The sequence below is a fragment of the Malurus melanocephalus genome, unplaced genomic scaffold (assembly GCF_030028575.1).
Source record: "Malurus melanocephalus ecotype Western Australia unplaced genomic scaffold, MMel_1.1 scaffold_138, whole genome shotgun sequence".
Classification (NCBI taxonomy): Eukaryota; Metazoa; Chordata; class Aves; order Passeriformes; family Maluridae; genus Malurus; species Malurus melanocephalus.
The window spans coordinates 1005859-1012942 of NW_026623370.1; positions in this window are offsets into that span (position 1 = coordinate 1005859).

The following is a 7084-nucleotide window of genomic DNA, read 5'->3' on the forward strand; positions in this document are numbered from 1 at the left end:
AAAAAAAAAAAAAAAAAAAAAAAATCAGAACTTTAGTATTAAAGATATTCAGGACTAATTTTTTTTCCTAGTTTCTCTCTTATTGAATACTGGTTATCAAAGTAGTTACAAGCTTACTTTTCTCTTATGAATATCTTGTTCTGTTTCTTTTCAAATGCAGAGCAGAAATATTAATGTCATACTTCTGTCTTTTCTCCATCAACATTCCTACATTAACAGCCTGCCTACTGCAAGAATTAATGACTAGTATATTCAAATTTCTTCTTAACATTCATTTCTCTGCCAGTCATCAYTTCTGTTTCTACCATCATCTTTTTTTTCATTTGACATTTGTTACCTTGCAGATTTCACTTTACCACTAAAAAAATTATGARCTTTTAGCCAAAATTATCTTCTTTCTTCATTGGAAAATCAGAAAACTAAATTATCTAATCAGCACCTCTCACGAACTCTTAAGTTTTCATTCATAGTTTTCTCTCCAAGTTTTTCATTTGCCTTTACTTCTCTTCCACATTTTTTAGACTTAAATACCAAAAATAATCTTKCATGGAGTGTTCTCCCTGAATATATAAGCAGGTTATGATTGAAGTGATTTCAYATATTTTTATCTGCCATTAAAATCTTCAAAAGTTAGAAACAAAAATTAGAAAATGTTAGAGAGTTATAGAAGCTGAACAAGTCATAGAARCTATGATTCAGTTACAATGAACATCCAAAAAAATCACAGTTGTAAATAATGAACATAGCAGTGCTCTTGAGCAAACTCCTTTACTTGTCCTCCATGACGTTTATTGGGSAAAATTTAAATTGTAAAAATGTCAGTAATCACAGTGCACTTGTTCTGAATGTGGCTCCACATACATACTGTGCATCATAAACATTGTAAATACCCTTTTCAAAGTCCAGTAAATTTGCAAGCATGACAGTTATATTAACGTCTTTTGTTACCCTATTGACTTGGGAAGGTGAATTAGAGAACTAAAAGCCTAAAAGATGCACAGAGTGTCAATATGTCCTCAAAGAACAGCAGAATTGCCTTTAATGTCCTCACTTGCTGACAGAAGCAGGCATTGTTAAAATCATACTCAAAGCAAGTTTCTATTTCAGTGTGTGCCAGAGCTGCACGTGCTGATGCAGACAGGGAGAGCTTGATGCTGCTYTTGCCTTCACTCAGAAATGCCACTGCAGAGTTCATCACTGAGGTAAAACTTTTGTTTCTGTGTCCTGGGTGAGAGAGCTCCTTGCTGAACCCAAYCTGCTGGGTGAGGCCCAGGTTTGCCCACACAGAGATTCACGTGTTCCAGGGAAGGCGATTCTTGTTTCTCTGCCCAGCAGCCTCCAGACAAGATAAAGGCGTCATGTTGGAGCTCTATACCTACCTAAAGCAAATACCAGAGTTTAACTTCGCATTTTTCACATTTAAGCCAAAATGCTTTTATTTTTATCACTTCTTCTTCCTAGGGACTTCATTGCAATGTCTCATTGGTAATCCTATTGATAATCCCTTTAATTGTAAATTACAAAAAGGGATGAAAAAGACATTTGGAAGTTTTCTTCTCATGATGTGGAGATTTAGCAGTTTTAGATTAGTTAGAATCTTGGGAGATAGCTGCTCGAGAAGGCAGAATAAATAATATTTCCTGTCTGTGACAGACCTTTGGGATCTTTGGCTGTTGCTTGAATATTATTTTAATTTTGCTGAACTATTAACTAGCTCTGCCACTTAGTGAATTTAGCCATGGCTGAGGGTGGATTCTCATTCATTCCTTTCCTCTGGATGAAGGTGACAAGTGAAGCAGAAAGTTGCTGTGTTTTGCCTTCCTCCCTCTCTCTTTCTGTTGTTTTGGAGACCTGTATTGTGAGAACAGCAGACGGTGACCTGGACTAAAGAGTGTCACTCTAAGTGGTGCCATCCGATCTCTTCTCATTTCAGCACTTCCCAGTGCACTGTTGATTGTATCCTGAGGGGGTCCTTGCCAAGGATATTCCAGGCTAGTGTATGGAATGAAGCTTGAACCTTCTGTATCTACAAGCCTTGAGTATTTGAGGAAACAGTCTTTCATCTTGAAAGCTAGAAAGACTAAATAAACTTCTTTAAGCCACTTAATCAGCAGAGAGGGGATGTGGGGGATTAATGGGGGCTGCACAGAACTGTGTCTTATTTGGAAGGGGCAGCTTTAGGACAGGAGTGAGTAATATCAGTGCAYTCAAGAATTGATGTTGAAACCAGATTCAGTGAAGATGATCTCCAGGGTATTCTTTCTGATCCTTTTTATTACTTTGTTGTTGAAAATGTTTTCTAGTATTATTTATTGTATCAAATATCACATTCCCATCTCTTGAAGAGAAAAGGTTGCCCAGTCTTTCATCTTCTGGTTATATTTCTTTTTCTCATTACACATTTGTTTTTATGAAGTATTTGATCATATTTTCCAAAAATTATTTAAGCTTTGGGTGTCTTTCTGAAAGATATTTTTTAGTTCAGCCAAGAATCTATGGGCCTAGGGCCCATCTCTACAATGACAGAAACTTCTCAACTACAGTGAAGGATGTTGAGTGAGCAATAAAGTGTATAAAAACACTGATGGCCTTATTATGGGGTAGTCACTGTGTGAGTACATTGATCAAGTCTAAAAAGAGCCAGTAAGGAAACAATGACTCAAGATAAGCCATTCCACAGGAATGGGATAATAGGAGACCAACTGGCTCCAGCAGCACTGGCTGTGATTTCCTGCTGAGACTATTGGACTGGTTTTGTCTGGAAGGGCAGCATCCCAAGAACTGACAAAAACAAAAGGAGTCCCTCTTTCCAGAGAGGTGGTGGCTATTGGAAAGGGAAATCTTGCTGATTTCAACACCCACAAGACCCCTCATGGAGAAAGGTGCAGATGGCAAGGTMGACATAAACATAGTGTGAAATGTTTAAAATAAATGCACATGCACTTGTTGCTGGTTTGAAAACAATTTGTGGGATTTCTTTGTATGGTGTTGTAGCTAAGGGAGCATTATTCAGGCCTCTAACTTGCTGTGACCTATAAGCAAATTCTTTGGATTTATATCATTTTTTATCCCCACCTATAACGAATCTTGCATGTAATGAATTTGCTGGGAAAATTATCTGCAGTGCACCAGCAAATGGAAGGAGTTTCTGGAACAGCAGAGCTATGATGTGACTCCCATATGGTGATTTGTATATCCAATCCCTCTCCTGTCATAGAAGAAAGTATTTCCTGGGAAATTTTTCACCTCTTTGATGATTGCACGTATATGAAAACTTAAAATTGTTCACATGCACCACTTGCAAACTCATGTTTATCAAGTACTAGGRTATTTAGCTCCCAAGGACCACGTGCTTCTGAGCTGCCATTGTCTCTTGTGTATGTTTGCATCAACATTTAGTGGCAAACAAGTTTGGAAAAAGTTCTGTTGGTGCATTTTTGGCTGTGCAGCCTGGAAGCCTGCTAGTGTCAGTCCCCCAATCCTCACTTCTAAAATGTAAATACAGTAGAAACTTGTTGTTATAAGGCTCCCTGAAGTGGGACACGTTGTCATTCATCATCCTACCACAAGAATAGTATCTTTCTCTGAGTGGTTTCTAAATATCGTGGCAGGAATGGCCCTCGTGTGCCCCTGAACAATCTGAGTTCATCCCCATCTTAAAACTRTCTTCTTCAGCCCACTGACAGCCTCATTAATTGATAGAAGACACTTCTGTACAGTTGACTTAATTATCCTCTGCAGATTTCTCAATTTCATTTTTCAAGCATCTGCTCAATGTTTTCTGTCTCTTTCTAGATGCTATAGTTCTTCTTTTTTATTGCAGATGTACGTCAAAATTTCAGACTTACAACAAAAATCTTAAGATAAATTAAAATTAGGGGGAAAATCAAATTGAAGAAAACAATGCATTTTCCTAACACATTGTGATACCCATAACTTATAATTTGTCAAGCTTAGGTATTCTTAGCTTAGTTTGGTGAATAGTTTTCATTTCTGAAAAATTCTCTTTTTCTCTGCCCACTTCTGTCAGACTTTCATCTTCTACAAAACCCTTCTCAATTTTATATGATGCATCATTGCTCTGAATTTTTTTGTAATTACAGATAAAACTTTAATTTACTTTAAACAAGTCCATATAACAGGGGCCAGATAACTTGCATGTCCTCAATATTTTTTCTGTTATGGTTTGATCAAAAATACGTTGTACTGCATGGCAAAAAAATATATATATCAAAGTTGCTTTTTATGAAATTAAGAGAATCATATAATTTTAGAAACATAGAAAGGCTTGGGTGGGAAGGGACCTTAAAAATCATCTGGTTCTCACTCTCCTGCCATGGGCAGGGATACCTTCCACTACATCAAGTTGTTCAAAGTTCTATCCATCCTGGCCTTGAACACCCCAAGGAATGGAGCATCCACAACTTCTCTGGGCAGACCTTTCTAGTGTCTCACCCCCTCACAGTGAAGAATTTCTTCAGTTTAAAACCATTCTGCCTTATCCTGTCACTATCTGCCTGTGTAAAAAATTGCTTTCCTTTTCTATAGGCCCCCTTCAGGTACCAGAAGGTGCTATAAAGTGTCCCCAAAGCCTTCTCTTCCTCAGGTTGAACAACCCCAGCTCCCTCAGCCTGTCTTCACAGGAGAGSTGCTCCAGCCCTCTGATCATCTTGGTGTCCCTCCTCTGCACCCACTCCAACAGTTCCATGTATTTCCTGTGCTGGGGCCCCCAGATCTGGATGCAGCAGTGCAGGTGGGATCTCACAAAGCAGAGCAGAGGGGGAGAATCCCCTCCCTCCCCTGCTGCCCACGCTGCTTTGGATGCAGTCCAGGACACAGTTGGCTCTCTGGGCTGTGAGTGCACATGGCTGGTTCATGTCCTGCTCTTCATCCACAAGAGCCCCCGAGTCCGCCTTCACAGGGAAGGACTGCCAATGGAACTCTTCTCCCAGTCTGTGCTCATGTCTGGGATCACACTGATCAGGTACAGCATCTTGCCCTTGGACTTGGTGAACCTCTTGAGATTCTCATGGGCCCACTTCCAAAGTTTGTCCATGTCCCTCTGGATGGCATCCCATCCTTGTGTTGTGCCAATTTCCCCCTCAGCTTCCTGTCATTGCAAACTCGCTGGGGGTGCACTCGATCCCTCTGTCGGTGTCACTGGTGAGGACACTGAAGAGCGCTGGCACTAAGGCAGAGCCCTGAGGGACAACACTCGTCACCGGCCTCAGCCTGGACACTGAGCCATGGACCACAACTGCCCAATTGTGTCTATCCAGCTAATTCCTTACCCACCAAACAGTCCACCCTTTGAACCCACATCTCTCCTACGTGTAGTTAAGGATGTCATGTGGGACACTGTTAAAACCCTTCCAGAATCCAGGTAGACAATGTTTGGTCTCCCCATCTTGACTCTGGTGGAATAAATGTTGCAGGCAGATACTTCTGGAGTCACAGGACAGGTTTCACAGATTAAACAGTTCCATATTCACAGAAGCCAGCACATYATGAAAGAAATCTTCATAATGTATTTAAAGTAATTAACATGCATAGCATGGTTTTATGTGACTGCTAATGGATATTGTGCTGTATTTTTTTTTTTCTATTTCTCTATAGGAGGCAACATGAAGAGGATAGTTGAAGCCAGATTTCAAAGCTATCAATACTTTTTTGTGGCTTAGAAAGAAAAGGATATAATTACCTGTAATTTTACTGTATGGGTTGCAGAACATCTGGTGAACAGCTGCTTTCTAAAGACAAAGTTATTCAGATAATCTCACTGAATAGCTTTAGGGTTCTGTCTGGCAACAAATGGCAGAAACAACCTTACTATGGCTCMTACCTAACAACAGCCAAAATTTATCTTCTTTTTGTTTTGGTGTTTTTTTAAGTACTTAACACCCAAAACTATATCGTGGGCATGTTTCCTGAGCATCCTCACAGCATTAGCGCTTGCAGTCCTTCTGCCTGTTAAAGCTGCTCTGAGGTCCATTTGTAAAATGGATTGTTTCTTATTAAAGGCCTCCATTCCCTTTGGTTGCTTGCCATGGAGGGAAGYAGCAGGTCACAAATTTTGTGCAAAATTGGTAACAAGCCCATGCAAAGGAAATAAATACATAGCAGCATGCTGCCAGCAGTTTCTGGAACATTGCTCAGCACTTGCATATCATGTCTTCAGAGCTCTGAGGAAAAGACATTGGGTGAGGGATGCTCAAGAACACCCCGGCACAATTGTTCTGTCATTTACATCGTTGCTTTAAAATKATTGTAAATCTGAGTAATGCAGTCAAAAGATCTCTTTCCCATTTAAGCCTTCTGTGTGCTTTATCCTGAATTTGAAGACAGGAAAAAGTACTCTTTTCTAGAAAACTTTGGTTTAGGAGACACAAGCACTTGGCAACCTCTTGCCTCGATGCTTTCATCGCAGATATGAGAGCAGCAGTAGTTCCATGGAACTGATAGTTGAAGTGAGGAGAAGAAGATGAAGGTGCAGTTTAAATTGCATGTGAGGCACTGTTCTGTAGAAATAACACGCCAGATGAACAGTTGATTAGCAAAATGAATTTGTCAAGTTTCATCTCAATAATTTGTATGTGTGTACCCTGTTCCAAGCTGGTGGCATGMACTGAATCAGGATGCAGGGGAAGAATCTCAGATATTTTTATGTTGCCATACAGAAAAAATTGATTAGGTTTATGGAAGCATGAGACAAAGTCTTACAAAACAGGAAAAACACCTCCAGAGGCATCCTGTATAGCTCTCTACCCCAGAGCAGGACCAGTCATTCCTGTGCCATGACAGAACTGTATCCAGACTGTTCTCATGTCTCCCAGAGATTTTACAGCCTTACAAACAAATCTTTATGAAGCCTCACATGGAGAGTTGTGCAATGATCACCAGACTCTATCATATTTTTATTTACTGTAGAGATGCAGACAATGCATGCCCCCAAGTATCTCAAGACTACTCTCCTTAGACTAAGAAACTCAAACTATTTTCTCTTAGGCCACGCCATCAAGGAAAAACACACAAGAAACAGGGTTGGTGGAAGCTCTAGAAAGCTGTACTTCACTAAATGAGAGCT